At 43.5% G+C, this 22,480-nt stretch overlaps 1 pseudogene; it reads left to right on the top strand.

The window, feature by feature from the left end:
- Nucleotides 1-22,480, top strand: part of LOC138287346 (zinc finger protein 91-like) — a 361,147-nt pseudogene that overhangs the window by 94,505 nt on the left and 244,162 nt on the right.

The following is a 22,480-nucleotide window of genomic DNA, read 5'->3' as shown; positions in this document are numbered from 1 at the left end:
TAAGCATGCGCGAGCGCATGCAACGCAGGCTCAACCCTAAAAAGGGAAGGTTTGGGCCTGGTAAGTGTGTACACTTGCCAGGTCGAATTGGCAGTTTAAAACTGCACACACGGATACAGCTGCAGTGGCAGGTCTGAGCCATGTTTACAGGGCTGCTCATGTGGGTGGCACAATCAGTGCTGCAGGCCCACTAGTAGCATTTAAAATACAGGCCCTGGGCACATCGAGTGCACTTTACTAGGGACTTACTATTGATAGAGCGTTCCGACCTAATAAATTACCTGTATTTTGGACGCTCTTGGGTCGATGAATCTTTTGACCAAGTGGGGCTCTCTTCACCCGAGATTAGTCAATTTAATCAAATCAATAATCAATAACGAACATAAGCAATGCCCTGATCAACATAACACTTCACAATTAATCCAGAAAACATTTCGGCGAACCATGACCTTCCGGCCATGAATAACCACACCAGTTTATTCAAAGTTAATGAATTTATTTCCCTATATTAACAAAGCTAGCACGATATAAATGTGTCTCAACACCAAATGATATATGTAAATGAACATTAATAGCTGTCCATAACGGCGAAAAAGATGCAATCTATGCAGCATTTGAATAACAATGCATTCGATAATAGCAATGCAAACCACTAAAACTATAATCTGTAATGGGCTAATTGCATACATTAGTCAGCATAACAAGGTCTCAAATTGCATCGTGCAACAAATGAATCCTCATCTAACATCAAATTAGCATCTGCATGTGGGATTTCATGCAAAAACAATTTAGCAACATTGATTTGGAAAACTCCTAACTAGGGCTCTTATCAAAAATCAGCAGTTGGTTACCTAAAAAGAAATACAATGCAATTGTACATTTTCCTTTCATATTTACCAAATTCAATCAGCATTCAAGGAAGTCTTCGTCTCACAGGTACCGGTTTCGATCAGCATGGGACGGGGCCAAAGGGGCAGGGTGGACGGGGCAATTGCCTCACAGCGGCAAGATAAAAGGACAAAACTACTACTTCATGCAAAGGGGCAGATGAAAGTTAAAGTCTCTAGGGCGAGAATTACTTAAAGTCTCTTTCTCTCGATTAGAGAAAGCATCAAAGTCTCATTCAAAATGGCATCGAACATCAATTGGCATCGTAGAAGATGGCAAAATGACGAAGTCGGCAAGATGGGCCATAATGGCTGCAATGTCCTGCAAATGGTGGGTAATGGCTAATGGCGGGTAAAAATGGCGTGCTTTCTTCTTGTGCACCAGGTTTAAATAGACAACAGTTCAAATCCAGTAGGGTCTTCCATTGGAGGGTTCATAGGTTGGCTTCAAATTGTCCAATCAAAAACAACAATTTACAAGCTTCTACCTAGGCATACATTATCTTTGGAGTCGGGAACGTAAGTTGCAACATATTTTACCAATTAACTCACTTTCAGAGCTTCCATTGTCTGCACCTGCAGATTGACCTTGGAGCAAAGAAGAAGATGCCAGGCTGGCACGAAACCTTAAAGATAAGCATGTGAACCGATCTCACTGGAAAAGTACAGCTTCAAGCAAGAATACACGTTTTATTAGCACGTTAGAAAAACACGAGCATCTAAACCGTGAGACAAGGCAACTAGGCCGAAGCCTCCACTAAAGTTATGCTAAGTTAAAACATTTCAAACAAGCAAATCATGGCACACGTTTACGATTATGTCAGATTAGTACAATTCTAATACATCACGTTATATAAAGCACGCTTATAAATGTTGGCGAACTACTCTGAGGGCACATTTGTCCCCGTACAATCTTTATTAGTTCGGTTAAAGTCACACTTGATTATTGCAGCACTACGTTTATGCGCTAATAAATGTAAAACCTTCGTTTCTGCGTCATCAATCCCTCCTCTGATGACTATTTGTCATCACACAAAACCATTCCCACAAATTTTATTCCATTAAAATTCTGTCAGTTCTCTTTGCCTTTTAGTTCCCCTTGTTCTTGCCTTGTATTCTTCTGCCATTCTTTTCATCACTTTCTCTTCCTTCCTTCTCTTAATTCTTGCCATGATCATTAGTATTCCCCTCTTTATTCCCCAAATCCCAAAGATGCAAATTAGTACTATTAGTATTCCCTGTATTATTTTTTGTAATATTCTATTCCAAATGCCACCAAGCCAATTTCCCACTGAAGCAATTCCCTTTCCAACCTTCTCCCAAACCCCTGGTTCTTTCAATTGCTTCAAGTCTGCACTCTCTTTTGTTAGATTTGCAAGCAATGTTTTAATTTTCACACTGTTGTCTGGTATATACGTGCAACAGTGACGCGCACCAAGCATTTTGCAAACGCCGCCATCCTTTGCTAAAAGAATGTCTAGGGCAAGCCTGTTTTGAAGAGTCATAGCTCTTTCTGCTGCAAGTTCAGCATCCATCAGGATTATAGCACCTGAAAACTTTGTCAACATGTTATCCACTATAGTAGACAACTTTCTTATTTTGATGGAATTCAACACAACTCCCAATGAAGGAATCATGGCTCCAAATATATCTCCTACCACAGCAGCTGCGGTCTCTCTTTTCTGGATACGATGAGATCCAGACGTCTTTGGAATCACCGATAGGTCATCCAGTTGATAAACCTTTGGGAACACTATACCCAAATAACATCTCCCCCACCATCCCTTTGGAAGACGATAATAGGCATTATGCCCACAAATGTAATATACACCAGGTATGACAGGGTCAAGTCCGTTCAGCATGAATGTCCATTTGGCCTTAAAGATAAACGTATGTTTACATTCACTCGCTCCCACGAAAATGTTATCATAATAAGATTCACCACGATATATACAAAATTTCCCTACATGCCAAGCGTCTAAAGCTATTTTCCCTTGTGTTTTTATTGCGGCAAAAGCATAATTATCTACTGAAGCCCTCTTACTTAGCTCTTTTTCTAATTTCGCATTCATTTGTGCCCTTCTATCATCTGTGCGATCTAAAAAGCTTATTTCTACTGCAGAAAGCGAGCAGGTAAGGTTTTCCCTATGAGCGTGAGCTGTTTCAAAAGGTTGCATTGGCTCGAAAAATTCCCTCATTATTTTAGCATCCCAATCTTTAGCAATCTGGCTTAGTTGCGTTATTATAGGAACATATGCAAAGGTAACATCATAATTTGAGTAAAAATACTGTATGTTAGTTTGACCATAAAATCTAGAAGTTACTAAACTACATGTAATCCCATATGTAAGAGGCATGTGGTGATAAGTCACCCCTTCCGTTACCGATGTCGGTATCTGTGTACACACATAACAATCTTTCGCATCCATAGTCTCAACATATTCTGTTAGTAGGCGATAGAAAACATTATACGAAAGTTCCTTCTTATCATGCAAGTGTCTCTCATCTAATTCTAGTCTTTTCAATGCGGTTAGTTCAGTGACAGTAACAGGAGCAGAAGTAGAAGCATCAATTTTCTCATTCTCACCTTTACCACGCGTTGCAAGCACTATTGCCATTATTATTAGTACACATGCAGTTATCAAGCCTATACACGCATATTTACAATATTTCACTCTACTGTTTTGTGTAGCGTACTTAGTCATGATCTGTATAGAATCAGAGAGCTAGAAGCACTTATAAAGAAACGATTTAGCAATTAGTTACAAAGCTGAACGAGCGCAATGTTCACACAGTTTTCTTCAGGAGCCCAGTCACTTATCGGTTAGCAGCATTTGTCTCAATTCGGCATTAACTCAGTCTTTTATCAGTTAGCAACGTTGTCTCAAATCGGGTTTAAGAGTCAATCAGGTTATCAAAGTCTTATCAAGTTAGCAAATGTCTCATCCGGTTTAGCAATGTCTCAGCTGGTTGTATCACGTTAGATTATAGCAAGCAATGTCATTTATCAGTTTTTCAGTCAATAGTGTCCATAAAACTTTTCTTTTCTATTGGTATCTCTTCTTCTTCGTTCTCGAGGCTAAGAGATACAAATTCGTCAGTCCAATCGTCATTGACTACATATGCCCATTCTGGACCGGAATATCTCCTGTTTGGTATCCTTTTCCTTTTCAATTTTGCATCTCTCTTTGATTCTGCCTCACTGGTACTTTCCTCTTTGGCCAAGTCTTTTTCTTCACTTGATGTTGGTACCACGACAGACACTTCCTTTCTTTTCTCTTTCACTCTTGGCCCTTCACTGTCGTTCAACGTTTCTCTAGTTCTTAGTTTTACTGGTGATATACTTGGTCTTCTCTTTGCACTGTGTCCACTTGATGGACCTGCGATCTCTTCTGAAGAGGTTTGAACAGTTTCGTTCTGTTCTGCCTTGTCCCCTCCTTCTGGGGAGTCAATCAGGTTTTCCTTTTCTTTTTCTGTACCGTCTGCTTCTGGGAAAGCCCTCCTCTGATCAGGCTCTCCTGCTTCTTCACCTCTTTCGAGCCCTTTGTCAACGTTACTTTCTTCAGGCTCTTTGTCACTTTCAGCTGCTTCAGGCTCTTTGTTACCTTCAGCTGCTTCAGGCTCTTTGTTACCTTCAGCTGCTTCGTCGCTGTCTGAGGTTTCTCCTTGGTCTTCCCCAAGTGAATCGGTTGTTTCGTCCTCAGAGAATATTTCTCTCTCTTTTATTTCTGCCTGTTCGCTTCTAGTTCTGTTTTGCTCTGTCTCAGCGCTTGGCACTTTGTTATCAGGTACTGGCAGTTTCAGCGCTTCAACTTCCTCATCTGTGGGACACAACACTTTCTTTGTATGACTGGCGTGAATCCAGTTGGGAACTCCCGCACACTTCACAGCGGTAGTGGTCGTCAGGATCACTTGGAAAGGGCCTTTCCAACGGGGTTCCAGACACGACTTCCTCACGTGCTTCTTTATTATGACCCAGTCACCTGCTTTCAGTGTGTGTCCTGGACCTTGGATCGGTGACAAGGTGGTTGCTTCCACCTGGTGAGAGAAAGAGCGAACCACGTCAGCCAGACCTTTGCAGTAGTCTAACACCATATCATCTGTAATATTCAAAAGCGCGTTTGCGGGAACTGCAGGAAGTCTCATGGCCCTGCCCATGAGAATTTCGTGCGGGGACAATCCAGTCTTTCTCTCAGGGGTGTTTCTCATTGACATTAACACCAAAGGCAATCCGTCAGGCCATTTCAAATTTGTCGATGCACATATTTTCGCCATTCTTGATTTCAGTGTACCATTCATCTGTTCCACCAGTCCTGAGGCTTCAGGGCGATAGCTACAATGCAGTTTCTGCTCAATGTTCAGCGCTGCGCAAAGTAACTTTATCACCTCGTTATTGAAGTGACTTCCTCTATCCGATTCTAAAGAGATCGGGAATCCGAAACGTGGTATCAACTCCCTCAACAATAGTTTTGCAACTGTAAGGCTGTCATTTCTACGTGTGGGGTATGCTTCAATCCAGTGACTAAAAATGCACACAATCACCAACACATACTTCAGACCTCCATGCACAGGCATCTCAATAAAGTCCATCTGCATTCTGCTGAACGGGCCACCCGCCCTGCCAATGTGGCTCACGTTCACAACCGTTCCCTTTCCTGGGTTCATCTGTTGACAAATGACACAACGATGGCAAACTGCTTCTGCAACTTGACGGAATCTGGGGTTAAACCAATCAGTTTTGAACAATCTTATCATGGCATCTCTCCCTAGGTGAGCCTGCCCATGATAGAACCGCGCTAGCTGCGATAAGAGACTATTTGGTAAAACAAATTTTCCTTCATTTGAAACCCATAACTCATCTGGTCTCCTTGTACATTGTGACTTAATCCAGGAAACTCTTTCCTCCTCCCTGACGCTATTCTGTAATGCTTTTAGTTCATCCATTGTATCCACGACCTTCAAAGCAAATGCTTCAGCTGGTTCGAGTTCTGGCTCACTTATCAAATTCCATTCATCCCTGAGCAATATACAGTTCAAGGCACAAAATCTTGCGACTTGATCCGCATATGCATTTCCCAGGGAAACATAGTCCTGTCCTTTTGTATGAGCACTACACTTTATCACTGCAATTTCGGCTGCCATCTGAATGGCGTGTAACAATTCCCTTATTCTCTCCCCGTTTTTCACTGGGGACCCTGAAGAGGTCAGGAAACCTCTCTGTGACCATAGTTGCCCAAAGTCGTGCACAATTCCAAACCCGTACTGACTATCAGTGTAAATGGTAACCTTCATCAATGTAGACAGTTGGCATGCTCTTGTAAGGGCTACAAGCTCTGCTACTTGTGCGGAATAGACTCCTTGAAGCCAGGACGCTTCCAAGACACCTGTTACAGTACATACAGCATATCCTGCTTTCAATATTCCCAATGCATCTCTTAAACATGATCCATCAATAAAAACAATTTGGTCATTTTCATCAAGCTTAGTATCCTTGATGTCAGGTCGGGGTTTTGTGCAAAATTCAGTCACCTGAAGGCAGTCGTGCTCGACGTCTTCAGCGTTCTCAATTTCAGCATTTTCACCAGGAAGCAAGGTTGCTGGATTCAACGTAGTGCACCTTTTCAGCTGCACATTCGGTGAGCCCAGAATTATTGTTTCATACCTTGTGAGTCTTGCTCCAGTCATGTGTTGCGTTCGGGAGCGGGTCAAAAGTATCTCAACTGAGTGAGGGACCATGACTGTTAATGGGTGTCCCATCACTATTCCTTCACTCTGAGTGAGGCTGATACCAACTGCTGCTACGGCGCGCAAACACCCTGGAAGTGCTGCTGCGACCGGATCCAAAGTAGCTGAAAAATACGCTACTGGTCTGTTTATGCCACCATGTGCTTGAGTCAAGACAGACAAAGAACATGCATCACGTTCATGACAAAACAATGTGAAAGGCTTTGTGTAATCAGGCATACCTAAAGCTGGAGCCCTGCACATGCATTCTTTCAATTCAATAAAAGCATCCATCTCATCTCCTTTCAGCTCAATTTCATCCAAGGCATCCTTCTGGGTCAGTTTCAGTAAAGGCTTTGCTAAAGTTGAGAAGTTGGGAATCCACTGGCGACAGTAGCTCACCATCCCCAAAAACTTCCTCACCTCCCTCCTCGTCTTTGGTGGACTCATTTGAAGTACGCTTGTTATTCTTTCCTTCATTATTCTCCGCGACCCTTTCTCTATTTGATGACCCAAGTATTTCACTTTCTTCTGACAGAACTGCAACTTTGAAGGAGACACCTTGTGTCCATTCCTTCCCAAATGGTTCAGCAGAGCAATGGTGTCGGCTGTGCAGCCACTTTCTGTCTTAGATGCAATCAGTAAGTCATCAATGTACTGTACTAGGGTTGACTCGAATGGCAATTCTAGTGCTTCCAAGTCTTTCTTTAGAATCTGATTGAAAATTGACGGTGACTCAGAAAACCCTTGAGGAATTCGACACCAACTGTAAACTCTGTCTAAGAATTTGAAACAAAAGAGAAATTGTCTGTCCTCATGAAGAGGCACCGAAAAGAATGCTTGTGACAAGTCGATGACTGAGAACAACTCGGCATCGCAAGGGACTTGAAACATTATCACAGCTGGATTCGGTACTACAGGGCAGCATTTAATTATGATGTCATTTATTTTCCTCAAGTCCTGCACAATTCGGACCTTTCCACTCGGCTTTATTAGTCCCATGATTGGTGAATTACATGGACTGCTTAACACTTCCTTCAGTACTCCCTGTTTTACAAACTCGTCAATGAGTTGGGCGACTTTCATGAGGGTGTCTTGTGCCATGTGGTATTGTGGGGTCTGGGGAAAGGTTACATTGGGTTTTACGGTCACTTTCACTGGTTCCACTCCTTTCACCAATCCCACCTCTTTTCCTGTCATATCCCACACTTCCTTTCCGACTGTTTCCCGTAATTCAGCTGGAATATCTGCTTCAGTTATCATCGGAAAAAGGTTAATCAGAGGATATTCTTCATCGACAGTTTCCATCTCATCCCCTTCTACACTGTCCTCTTCTTCCCCATCACTGCTCGTCTGAATTCTAATTCCATCGTGCGAACACATAATCGAAAACATCCCAATTTGCACAATAGGTCTCTCCCTAACAGTGCTATCGGGCTTGAGTCACATACCACAAAATTATGTAACCCTTGATAGTTACCAATTCTGACTTGTACTGGATCTGTGATTGGGTTCGTCAGGTGCCTGTTTGCTACTCCCACTACTTGAACTGTTCTCCCTGAGAGTGGCAAATTTGGTACTTCAATGCTCCTAACAGTTGAACGTGTGGCTCCTGTGTCAACCAAGAATGAAACACGATGACCCATAACTCTTCCCTCCACATATGGACCCTTTTGATCAACTTCCAAGGATGCTGCAAGCACACAATTTCCCTCCTCATCTGAACTTTCACTCTCCCATACATTGTTTATTCCATTCTCACTGTGTAGTGGGAACTGTTGTACGGTGCCATTTGTACTCATCACCTGACCCGAGACCTGTGGAGGAACCATCACTTGCTGCTGACTCACTGGTGCCAAGGGTATTTGCATTTGCTGATTAGGTACCATGGGAAACTGCTGTTGCATTGGCTGCATTTGCGTCATCTGCATACGGGGCATCTGCATCTGCTGCGGCTGCATGGGCTGTAATCCCTGCAGCTGATTTATGGTCTGAAAATTTGTGTTTGGACCTCTCATTTTCGGTCCCCTCATTGTCTGGAATGCATTGACATCATTGTTTTGCTGACCAACACCTGCACCTTCCTGCACCACCATCGGGCACTCGCGTTTCCAATGTCCGACGATTCCGCACACGTGACACGGCATCACCCTTTTCATTGCCTGCACACCATTCGGAATTGCAACAGTGTTCAAATCCGGACCATTACTCCCAAAACCTCCTCTGCCTCTGCCTCTCGCCTGTGGCTGAAACACCATATTTCCCTGTGGCTGCGGCTGCGGTATCTGCTGTTGGAACCCTTGCAACCCTTGCAAACCTGTCTGAGCTGCTTTAAGTTGCATCATCATCACTTTCTCTTTCAACCTTTTCTGTTTCACTTCAATTTCGTCGCTACAGTATTTCGCATAATTCAACACCTCATCAATAGGTTTCGACTGCCAACAAATCAAATGCGTCTTTATCATCTGACTTATCTCTGGTCTCAGCCCTTCCACAAATCTAAACACAAAATGAAGCATGTCCCTCGCCTCTATTGTTTCCGTGCCACTGTAGTTCTTGAACGCCTTCAACAACCTCTCATAGTAACCATGAATCGACTCTTTAGCCTCTTGGGCAGTTCGATCAATCTTCTGCCAATCCACATTTTTCGCGGCAACCTTCGTCTTCAAATGCTCAATCACCTTATAGTACAAGCTCATTACCATAGGTGATGGTGCACCCGTATCCCTGTCTCTCTCTGGTTCACTTGTCGCCCAACCTACAGCCCTTTTGCAGTCTTCCCACAAATCTGCCGGAACCACAATCTCAAAGAGGGTGTTCAGGTCTTCCCAAAGACATTTTGCAAGCTTCACAAACCTATCAGTCTGTTGATACCATTCAATCGGTTTCTCTCTCAGTTTGGGAAAATCATCCGTAAAAGACTGAATGTCGCTTCTGTGCCACGGTACATGTATTAATTTTCCCCCTGCTGTCTCCCTCATTGGTAACATGGTTATTGCATCACTACTCTGTGGTCTTTTCTCGTTGTGCTCTGGGACACTGTCTTTCCTCTTTTCCTTTTTCTTTGCCCATCTGCTTTCCCATTTGTCTAAGCACCTCCACACTTGTGCACTCTGCAGCAATTCTCTAAGGTGCGTTTTCATGCCTGCTGACCTCATGTGTTCAAAGTCTGTGGTCCTGAAATCCAATCTATAGCTCCTGCTCAAGTGTTTTGTCTTGTCTATCTCAACCCCGTTTTTGTCAGCTATTTCTTGCAACCTTCTATGTACCTTGTTCACTTCTCTCGTAATCCTGGGACATAGATACCTCAGCTCTTCTTCCGAGTAGGACTCTAACCTATTCAAACCCATAGTCCCTTCCACCAATTCTTCTGCTTCCATGTTCAACCTGACCCTATTCAGATAGTCTTCTCCCTTCCCACTGGCTGAGCTTTGTGTGGAATTCAGACTGTTGAACCACTGTGTCAGCTGTTGCGCATTCAACCCCATCAGTGTAGCATTCACATCGACTGCCATTGATGGTTGCGGCAACTTTTCAGTGTTCGATGATAGCGGTATCATCAGTGGGGGACTCGACCTCACCACTGTTGACTGAGCACATATGGGACTAAACTCCATCAAGGACCCAGATCCATTTGGCTGAGCCGCTATCGGAGTTGTCTCTGGAGTGTTTTCTATGCGCCTCCTTTCTGTCCCATTCTGCACCACTGATCCTTGACCGCTCATACCTGAGTTAGGCTGAATGTACTAAGGTACCGGTGGACCTACAGTAATGGGTAGGGATATCGCATCTGGGTTCTGTCCATTCCCCAGGTTCTGAGGCATGTTCATTCCCACACTATGGGTCATCATTGCCGGCATGCCCGTCTGACTCCCCGTCATCTGAGCATGTGCGGTTCCCCCCTGCATCTGCTTTTGAGGCATCAAAAACTGGGTTGATTCAGCTTGTGCCAATGTTGGGTTGCGACCATTCTGTACTCCCATTACGGTTGGATCTAGAATCATTCCCGTACTGTTGTCACTGCTGTAATACCTTGGGACCTGCGGCTGATAATTTTCTGCTGTTTTCAATATAGGCACATCTGGATATATTCTCCTAACCTGCGGTATCTGCGGGGTGAACAGTAAACTCGGGTCCTTAGATCCCGATGGCGTTTCTGAATTCGGAGTTTCATTATTCTGTACCGGTGCCGGAGGGGCAGAACTGGTACTTGGACCTTGTTCACTCTCTACATAAGGTGGTGGACGGTCGTTCAGCAATTGCATGATGAACTCCTCATCCTCTGACTCGTCTTCTCTCCTTAACTTTTCCTCGTCCTCTCTATCTTTGGAACACCTCCTGTTTGTCTTACAGGTAGCTTTCTTGCCTGTCGCCTCTTCTTCCTTAGCAATTGCGGGAAACAATTTTATCCCCTGCAATATATCTGACCTCCACACCTTCTGTGCATTATCCCACCTAGCGTCCGCTAGTGTCTTTTCTGCCTTTCTTATCCTGGTCTCGAACTTCTTTTGCTGTTGCTGTCTAGCCATTAGTTCCCAAACCGCTAGAGCCTCAAACTGTGCTGGCCTTGGAGGTACCTTCATGTCGTACATCGCGAATCTCAAATTCTCTAGGATCCTTATATTGAATGTCCCATGGATCGGGAACGCTACGCTCCCATGTTTCTCTGTCAGCTTGTGCCATTGCTTTAGCCAAAGGCACGGAGCTACCCCCCTTTCCTCCATTACAATGTAAGCTGGTGTACCTTCGGGTGGCGTCTCCTCTCCTACGCTCGCTTTAATGTAAGACTCCCCCTTCATCGCACTCTTTAATGCTTTAAAAAACTTCATTTTCTCGTCTTTTATTTCACAAAGTTTGTAATCAATAAGTGACTTTAATTCCCGGAATACTCTTCGCTTGCCTTTCCCCTTCCAATCGAGCCCCACGGACTGCGTCCAATCCGTGCGCGACCCTTCTCTGCAACCAACCTATCCCAGCGCGGCTCCTAGTGACGTCACACTCACACACTCTGCGGCTGACAAAGCCTCGCGGCTAGTCCTCCTTCACTCAGCTCCTCTCGTAACAACTTCTGGCATGTATCGCGAGCAACCAAATAATAATAAAACAGATCTGTCGGTTTACTACAGGAAGGGTAACACAATCGCTTCAGGACCTTAGGGATTTTTCACTAGCCTCGGCAGTTATTCCATCTTTCTCGGTCCCCACTTTCGCAAGCAAATCTGACCCGCAGATTCTGCTCTCAACTTGTCAATGATCTATTCTAGTGCACTTAGAATTTGTCAAAGCCCGAAGTCGAAGTTTTCTTTCACTCCCTTAACACACGTACCGACTCGTTGACCACGCCCGGTCAACCTATTAAACCGACCAGACCACAACATAAAACAAGTGTCTCATACACTTTTCAACATACTCCGGAGTCTCTTGACCTCGCAGGGCCCGTCTCAACAACAACAACCACGTGGACCTTTTTCTGCACAAAGCGCCACATGCACATGAAGTTCGACGACTTCCCTACTCTCACACTCGGAGTCGCACCTCCGCTATTCTCTAAAATCCTCGCAACCTTTTCAAACAATCTGCGGCAATAAGCTGTGCAAGCGCAAAACCCTGACTTCACTCATACCGTCACTAGTACCGCCAACGCCGATTTCACATCTCCATTCTCTCCATTCGCAAGCTCCGAGATCCCGGGAAAGTCGCGGGGGACTTAGGGCATCATCATTCTCTCAATCTGTTTTACCCAAGGAAAAATCTAATTCAACACCATATACCTCTCGAGTGGGGTCTCAAAGAGCGCAACCGTCAATTCAACACCATATACCTCTCGAGTGGGGTCCCAAAGGGCGAAACCGTTACCTCTCGAGTGGGGTCCCAAAGGGCGAAACCGTTACCTCGAGTGGGGTCCCAAAGGGCGAAACCGTTACCTCTCGAGCGGGGTCCCAAAGGGCGAAACCGTTACCTCTCGAGCGGGGTCCCAAAGGGCGAAACCGTCCTCTGCTACCATCTACTGATAGAGCGTTCCGACCTAATAAATTACCTGTATTTTGGACGCTCTTGGGTCGATGAATCTTTTGACCAAGTGGGGCTCTCTTCACCCGAGATTAGTCAATTTAATCAAATCAATAATCAAAAACGAACATAAGCAATGCCCTGATCAACATAACACTTCACAATTAATCCAGAAAACATTTCGGCGAACCATGACCTTCCGGCCATGAATAACCACACCAGTTTATTCAAAGTTAATGAATTTATTTCCCTATATTAACAAAGCTAGCACGATATAAATGTGTCTCAACACCAAATGATATATGTAAATGAACATTAATAGCTGTCCATAACGGCGAAAAAGATGCAATCTATGCAGCATTTGAATAACAATGCATTCGATAATAGCAATATAAACCACTAAAACTATAATCTGTAATGGGCTAATTGCATACATTAGTCAGCATAACAAGGTCTCAAATTGCATCGTGCAACAAATGAATCCTCATCTAACCTCAAATTAGCATCTGCATGTGGGATTTCATGCAAAAACAATTTAGCAACATTGATTTGGAAAACTCCTAACTAGGGCTCTTATCAAAAATCAGCAGTTGGTTACCTAAAAAGAAACACAATGCAATTGTACATTTTCCTTTCATATTTACCAAATTCAATCAGCATTCAAGGAAGTCTTCGTCTCACAGGTACCGGTTTCGATCAGCATGGGACGGGGCCAAAGGGGCAGGGTGGACGGGGCAATTGCCTCACAGCGGCAAGATAAAAGGACAAAACTACTACTTCATGCAAAGGGGCAGATCAAAGTTAAAGTCTCTAGGGCGAGAATTACTTAAAGTCTCTTTCTCTCGATTAGAGAAAGCATCAAAGTCTCATTCAAAATGGCATTATACATCAATTGGCATCGTAGAAGATGGCAAAATGACGAAGTCGGCAAGGTGGGCCATAATGGCTGCAATGTCCTGCAAATGGCGGGTAATGGCTAATGGCGGGTAAAAATGGCGTGCTTTCTTCTTGTGCACCAGGTTTAAATAGACAACAGTTCAAATCCAGTAGGGTCTTCCATTGGAGGGTTCATAGGTTGGCTTCAAATTGTCCAATCAAAAACAACAATTTACAAGCTTCTACCTAGGCATACATTATCCTTGGAGTCGGGAAGTAAGTTGCAACATATTTTACCAATTAACTCACTTTCAGAGCTTCCATTGTCTGCACCTGCAGATTGACCTTGGAGCAAAGAAGAAGATGCCAGTCTGGCACGAAACCTTAAAGATAAGCATGTGAACCGATCTCAAGCTTCAAGCAAGAATACACGTTTTATTAGCACGTTAGAAAAACACGAGCATCTAAACCGTGAGACAAGGCAACTAGGCCGAAGCCTCCACTAAAGTTATGCTAAGTTAAAACATTTCAAACAAGCAAATCATGGCACACGTTTACGATTATGTCAGATTAGTACAATTCTAATACATCACGTTATATAAAGCACGCTTATAAATGTTGGCAAACTACTCTGATGCCACATTTGTCCCCGTACAATCTTTATTAGTTCGGTTAAAGTCACACTTGATTATTGCAGCACTACGTTTATGCGCTAATAAATGTAAAACCTTTGTTTCTGCGTCATCACTATTAAATCAAAAATGTCAATCATGGATAAAGCAATCACCACTACAATTTACACAGAGAGCATATGTACTTTAGCACTGGTTAGCAGTGGAAAGTGACCAAAGTCCTAAAGCCAACAAAAACAGGTCAGAAAAATTAGGAGGAAGGAGGCAAAAACTTTGGGGGTGACCCTGCAAAAAGGGCCAGGTCCAACAGGGCCATATTAATTTCACCAGGTGTCATATTCCTTTCAATTAATGCCATATTCTTCTCAATGGGTGTCATATTCACCTTCACACCCGACATAATAATGCCATATTCATTTTGATGTGTGTCATATTCATTTCAAAGCATTACATATTCATTTTGATACGTTTCATCTTAATTTCAGCATTGGTCATATTCCGTTTAAGGCATGTTGAATTAATTTCAAAGGGGCTCATATTAATTTCAATCCAAATCATATTCATCTTAGCATGTGTTGTATTCCAGTCAATGGATGTCTCATTCATGTTAACACATCATATTAATTTTAACATTAATTATATCCATTGCAACACATATCATATTAATGTCAATGTGTACCTTATTACTTTCAATTCAAGCCGTATTCATTTTGAAAATGGCACGTTAATTTTAACGTTGCTCATATTCATTGTAAAACATGTCAGATTTATTTCAATGAAGCTCATGTTCATTTAAACTCATGTATATTCATTTTAACATGTTACATTCCTTTCAATCACTGTTAGATTTATTTCAAATGAAGTCATATTCACATTAACACTTGTCATATTCATTTTAACATGCAACGTATACATTTTAACATATATCATATTCATTTGAATATGTATCATTTTACTTTCAATGCATGTCATATTCATTTTGACAAATGTCATGACGATTTCAGCTGTGGTCATACTCATTTGAAGGCATGTCAAATTGAATTCAATGGTGGTTAAATTAATTTCAACACAAACCATATTCATTTTAAATAATCTACTGTTCATTTCTGTATATCTCATTCATTGCAATCTGGGTAATATTCATTTCAATGCAGTTCATATTCATTTCAACATGTAATGCTCATGTCACTGAATGAAATATTAGATTTGATGTGCATTATATTCTTTACAGAATCTAATATATTCATTTCAGTACCTTATATTCATTTCAACCTGTCATATTCATTTCAATGTATGCCATATTCCTCTTGGCATATGTCAGTCACTTTAAGAAATGTCCTATTCTTTTTATGAATATTGTGTACGTTTCAGTGACTACTTTATTGTTTACAGTGCAGGCCATATTTATTTCAGTATGATTGATATTTATTTCAGTATCTCTCTTATTAAATTCGGAGTGTGTGTTATTCATATTAATCACTAAGTAGCATTTTCACTCAGCCAGGTTTCATATGTGTTTTGGTTCAAGTCAGATTCACTCTGCCAGATATCAAATTTATTTTAACACGTATTACATTTATTCTGGTGGGTGCCATATTTATTTTGAAGCACACTATGTATTTCAGGATGTATCCTATATGGGTTTCTGTAGTTTTGACATGAACGGCTTCCCATAGTATGGCTTCTTGGTTTTCTTATTTTTAATGTTGTCTGACTCCTCAACACACTTTCTAGCGGTTACAATTTGCACATTGGAGGGTATTGGAGATGCACGTAATCTGACGGAATACTTTACTTAATCCTCAATTCCTCAGATACAGAGTCAGGGGGGACGCTTTAGGTGGTCACTGGCGCAGCCTGAACTCTCTGTGAAATCCTTATTGCACAATTGTATTTGCCTCGGTCTCTCTTCATCGGATCGGGCCCTTGTAACTGCTTTTAGCGCTCTAGCAGAGGCGGCCAGAGCCCTTCGCTCCGCAGCTTGGATCAAATCCCCGACTCTTGTTGCTCAAGGGATTTGCGGAATTTGAAAAAGGCCATAAAAACTTACTCAAGACGAGGAACATGTGAGTAGGTCTTGGAGCATTTTTAAAGATGATTTAAAAGGAGCAAGGCGGCCTTGAGGGACACCCCTGGGAGGAGTTGGCCTAATCCAGCCCAGTTTACAACACTTCTCTCTTTGAATCATCGGCCGGCCCTGCTGTGACAGGAGGACGCCCCGTCTTTGTGCCGTCACCCCCCGGAATAGGAGTCTCTGCGGAGAAGATCTATAGAGGCTCAGCCAGACAGCTCCGGGGGTCGGTGCAAGAGAAGGGGGGAGTCAGACGGGGTATGGTGATTCCCACTAGGGGCCGGATGGTATCCCGCCTGATTTATACATGTTACATCCTGATGCTTGGGTCTACCTTCTGACTCTGATTTTGAATGGCACCTATATCTCATTTAAATTCGGTAGTGAAGGTTGCGGGCGGGTGAATTTGGACAGAATGCGCTCCTGGGCGGAGGAAAATATTATAATATCAGAGCGCCAATATGGTTTCCAGCAGGGCAAATCTACCATTGAACAGTATTTAAACTCGCTAATGGTCACTAATAAATGCACTATTGCCCACTCCGAGACAATGTATGTAGCATTTATGGATCTGACAGACGCTTTTGATAGGGTGGATCGGACTAAGATTGTGGAACATTTGCCTGAGCATGGGGGGGTTAATAATGACAGAGATCATTTTCTCCGGGACCTCTGTGTGGACACATCGGCCATGGTGAGATACTCGGCGAAGCTGGCCCGCACAGACAGTTTTACAAGTAGGGAGTGAGACAGGGGAGCATCCTTGCACTGTTAAATGGCTTGTAAAAGGCCTTAGTCAATGTTAAGGCCAACGACCCTTTAATTGGTTCGCGCCCCCTGCCTGTGTTGTTGTACACGGACGATGCAGTTTTAATGGCAAGGGCTGCTATTGGTCTGCAAACATTATTGAATGCTTTTGATAATTTAATGAGGGACTTAGAATTTAAATCACGACCCCCTTGACAACGTTGGGTGTTTTCCGTATTTGGGGGTGTTATTTGACTCTAAATGAAGCTTGAGGCCACTGATTGAGGCTAAGAAATTGGATTTCAGGAAGAAAGATTTCAGCCAGGTTGGGCAGTAGACCTCTTAAAGCCATAGTCAAAATTTATGAAGCAAAGTGGATATCAAAGGACACATATGAGTGCAATATTTGGGGGTACCTATCTTTGTAGAAACTGCAGCTAGAGGAGAACAGATGTTTAAGGGCATTTACTTTGAGTTCCCCAGGGCACATCAGCCTATTGTGCATGAGGACTTTGGGGTCAAGTATTTAAGTGACCTCCTAGTATTGCGCCCCTTGTAGACCTGGATTAGGATATGGTCAAAGTAGGAGCTGGCCCTAAACCGATTAATCACGAGGCACTGCTTGTCGCGGCTCATGCTTTAAAGATACCATGCCTGAAATATGTGAGGGACTCCTTAATGAAGCTAGGGAGGGAGAGAGTCTTCTCTAACCCAGAGGGCATCAGTGAGGGGGACCTGAAGTGGGTGGAATCCTTCAGAGACAGAGGCCCTGATTTATACTTTTTTTGCTTCACATTACCGTCATTTATTACACGGAGAGGCCGAGCTGGCAAAACACACTGTCCGCAAGCATGTTTTGATACCCACAACATGAGAGATGGAGCCATACTTAACGATGGTGAAAAATAACAGGGACAGATGTTTATTAATTTGTTTTAGGCTAAATCTTTTGCTTATGATTTTAGCCTCACCCTGAAGATGCCAGGATTTTAAACTGTTGGGCCCGTGTAGGTGTGATAACAAGTCACGTGAGGATCCATTGCATTTCATGGTGGGTTGCAAGTTCTTTTCCGCCCCTGCTTTTTTATATTTACAAATGTCAGGTGATTATGTAATTGCTGATGTGTGTAGTTTTTAAGTGTTGCCGTGTGGCTGTGTCTATTCGGGACACTATGGATGATTAAGTTTTAGGATTGATTTTATACTTATCTTTTTTTTTTTTTTTTTTACTGTTTTATATTTGCTGCTGTACTTTGTGGTTGCAAATTGCAAACCGAATACAAAATATGAAATTAATTGAAATGATAACTACTCAATTACTCTACTCTATTCAGGTGCACCTGACTGCTAAAATGGTTGAGACTGGGTAGAGCCGTCCACTGAAGCAGGAAGAGTGAGCAGTCGCATCTGCATCTTTGTAGAATCACCGCCAGGAGGGCAATGGCCGAGCCAAGAACAGCAGACGGCGTCCCAGCAGGAGCATCTGCTGTCACGAGGAACAGACTTAAAACAAGACAATATGACAGCAAGCCTCAGGCCACAAGATGAAAGCCTTATCTCGGTCAGAGAAATGCGTGATTGTGTTCGAGCACTTACTGAGGTGATGTACAAAATATGATCTCTGATCTGGAACATGGACGTAAAACAAAACATTCACTAGTGACAACTGGCGCAGGTCACACCAGGTAACCATTAAAATAATCAGAAAATGCAGGACCGGTGATGTTTCCCCCACAGACTAGACATGGCCAGCACCATCGCTCTTGAGAGGAACCAACCCAGAGAGATGTAGCGAAGACTGAAGTTAAATTATCCCTGGAGCTTATGCAATGTGACCTGCATGCCCCCAAGCATAGCCTTATTGAATCTTTGATTGCCCCCTCCTCCTCAAGGGGGAGAAAGCAAACCCCATTTATTATATCAATCACAATGCCAAGGAAGACTAAAGAGGTGGCTGGACCGCTGAGGAACCCCAAACCTAGCTATGAGGTAATTGAGGCAAGGCAAGAAGTCCAAACCTGCCTTCTTAATTAATATTCCCCCCTATAGTAGGCCTATTGAGTACCAAAGAAGGGTGCAGGGTATTAAAAAGTAGAATCTGCATGTTACATGTTCTAAAAGTAAAAACCCCAAACTGTTGTATTTACTGTGATAGAGGCTAGTTATCATTTTGGGGTGTACAAGGTTACACGCTAACAACTCAGCTGTGCTAACTTCTGAATGGAACTACCAAAGTTAGTATTTCAAGGTATCAAATTAATCATTGGATTAAACACGACTTGATTCCCAAGTCAAGTTTAATGTAACTCTTACAGGAATGCAGCTTTTAGAAAGTTGCCACTTTGTTGCCCAAGTTTTTCAGTGGCCATTTGCAGATGCCTGCCACAAGACAGCATTCTGCCCTGCTATGGAGAAGAGAGAATGACTCACATGAGCAGGTACAATAGAGGCCTATCTCTGGAAGAGATGGTAATTCTCCCTGGCAGGAAGCCACACTGTGTGTGAGTCCAAAAGGCAAGTTTCAAAAGGGAAGCCACCTTTGAAGGATAAATGATTGACACAAGAGGGGCTGCTCTTTTGTTTAAGTAGATGTGATGGGGTCAGGGAAAGAGGACAGAAACCATTGGCCAACCAGTTTTTTCCCCTAGGGTGAGCTACCAAGAAAAGAGGTCTGCCATTCTTGTAAGTGGGCAGAATAGTGCACTCTGGGATAGCTAGACACCACACATTGGAGGGCGTCATCATCAAGCAGGAGGGGACCTGGTAGCCAATTGTCTAGCAATCATCACATCCCTGAGGGCACTTTCAGGGCATAAATATGGCACCCCTGGTACGCAAAACTCAGTTCACATCTGAACTGGAGAAAGACTGGTAGAAGGCCTGCCCTGATGGTTCATGGATCTAGTAAGAGAGGCTGCACCAACCACTGGACTGCACCTGCTGACCCTTGGGCTAGCAAAGAGAAGACTGTGCCTGTGATGCTGGGCTCATGAGAAAGTAGCACCCGCTCCCCAGACAGAAGAGGTGAACTCCAAGAATCAATTAGCTGAATTCTTGTAACAACACCAGGGACACAAAATCTGAAAAATCCTGCAAGTCAGTAGCCACAATCATTTGGTCACCACTGACTTTAGATGTGCACCCAGGGACACCCAACCCTGATATGCAAATGTTGCAAACGAGTCTGCTAGACCTGGGAGAGCTGTTGGAGTGCAGCTTGGTCACGCAAGATGGACATTAGTCTTCACCAAAGGGAACCAGTGGTTTCACTAAGCCTGGAGACCAATAGTCCTGTTGCTACTGGACATGTGCTGGATTAAAGAGGACCTAAACCCTATGGCAAAAGTCACCCCAGAATTCCTGTGAAGGAACCCCAGGAACGCCCACCCCCCCACCCCCAGTGGACCACACAGCATCCTTTACATCATATAGCATCTTCAAACATTGGGGTTACCACTGCTTGTTTGAATTGTGCAGTGATTTACTATTTACTTATAAGTCTATAGTGCCGGAACTCGCTGATGGATTTTGTTTGTTTTAGTGTGTAAACATTCTTAAAAATAAGATCTATTTTCATGAATTGGTTTTAGATTTCTTTCATGTTGTGTGACTTTCGTATTCCATGGTTTTGGTACTTTCAATGCTGTACACTTGTTTCTTTGTCTAAGTCTTGCTGCTTAAAGCCACAGCTACCCAGTGTTGAACTTAAAGTTTTACCAATGAGCCTGACTGGACCCAAGATGGTATCATCAGTGTATTAACCACTTTCCTCATATTGGTGCCAAGGGGTGGAATCCAGAATTTGTGTTTTGCTGTACCAGACAATTAATAAGTCAGTAACCATCACAAGATCCACCAAATCGACACCTAAAAGTGAGAGTTTTTAAAAAGTTGGCAAGTTCTGATTTCCTGAGGCACCATTTTCCTGGCGTTTACCAACTTTTAGAAAAGTTTGCAAAAGTTTGGTAAACATCTGTGGAGTCACAAAAAGTTTGGGAAATATGAAAATCGCATTGGCCACCTTGCCCACACTGAGGCTCAATGGCCTGAAGGAACTGTCCAAGGACAGAAAAATCAGCTTGGGCTTCTCTGCCAAGAAGGAGGGCCTGCAGCAAGCCCTCAGGGGCTGGCAGGAATTTGAGAGAGACCAAGCACTATTGGAAAATGAAATCACCACTGACAGTGAGGATGAGGATGATGGCAGAGAAGTTATTGAGGATGATGGGGACAGTGACAGTCTGCCCCCCCTATCCTTTCAAAGTGAACCCTCTAAAGCTAGCAGTGAGAAGAGCTCAACTCCAGGGATGAGGCCCAAAAGCCTTGAGACCCATATAAGTCTAATACAATTTGAGGAGAGGAGACTTGTCTTGGAAGAAAGGAAGATGGCTCTAGAAGAAACCGTGCTCAGATGAGCAACAAGCCCAAGGCAGATGGTGGCATCAACAAAAATGAGGTAATTGAAAGAGGTGCTTATGATCCCATGTTGCCGAAGGCATTGTTTCTAGACATGTTGTGGGAGGGACAGGCTCCTGACACTTAAGGATGAAGTGGCTGAGTCTTACCCTAGGTGAAGGAGGCACCAATTGAGTTATTTTGTCTCACCCCTGAAGAATACATGCAAAGGTTTAGGAACACTCCCAAGGGGACACACAGGCATGGGCAGACTCTGTAGATGCTTCTGTAAAGTCACCAGAGAGCTAGGTTTAGGGTAACAGAGTGAATCTACAATTCAATGGTCAAAGAGCACATATTCATGAATTGTTCCTCAGGGAAATTACACTAGCATCTGGTGATGGCTGATGAATTGGTACACACTAGGTTCCCCAAAAAGTCCCAACGAGGTGATCATAAGAAAGGGGTACAGACCCTCCATCAGGGGAAAGAAGAGGCAAGGATGAGAAGAAGGAATCTCCAAAAGGGTCCCCAAAAGATGCCAAAGTGGGGGAGCCCAGAGCCATATTCCAAGGGGAGAAGTTTTTGGGAAAGGACTATGACCCTTCAGAGGCTGGGTTTCTGCTATGAACATAAGCAGCCAGGGCACAAGAAGGGAAATGATGTGTGCACCAAATGTCAGCCAGTAATGACCATCCCAAAGGCACCGCTAGTGTAGGGATGAGGGTGGAAGTTGTCCCTGGGAAATGTAAAGAGTACACAGAGGCCACCTTAGTTTCCCTGGGTAGGGAGGAAGTTGAACCCTTGATCGACTGCTCTCCAAGTGTGGAAAAGTATAGGCAGTGGCCAAGAATAAATGTGCTGGAGGTAAAGGCTCTGAGGGTTACAGGTGACAGCATGACCATAGTAATAGCTAAGCTGGTTTCCCCAGACCAAACCCTCGCTGATGAGGTGCACTGATTGTCAATGCTGATAAGGTCACACATTTACATCCCATAGCCATGGTGGACTTTGAGTGGGGAAGGGTTACTAGCCAAAGAAGGTAGCTGTATCCCCTGCCATCCCATTGGAGTGTCTGCTGGGAAACAACCTTGAAATTTCTGCCTGGGTGTAGGCGGAGAGGAGAACTTGTGCAGTAATGC

The sequence above is a fragment of the Pleurodeles waltl genome, chromosome 4_1, assembly GCF_031143425.1.
Source record: "Pleurodeles waltl isolate 20211129_DDA chromosome 4_1, aPleWal1.hap1.20221129, whole genome shotgun sequence".
In the NCBI taxonomy this organism is placed as follows: domain Eukaryota; kingdom Metazoa; phylum Chordata; class Amphibia; order Caudata; family Salamandridae; genus Pleurodeles; species Pleurodeles waltl.
The sequence above is the reverse complement of the archived record's forward strand: the minus strand, read 5'-3'. Positions and strand labels throughout refer to the sequence as shown.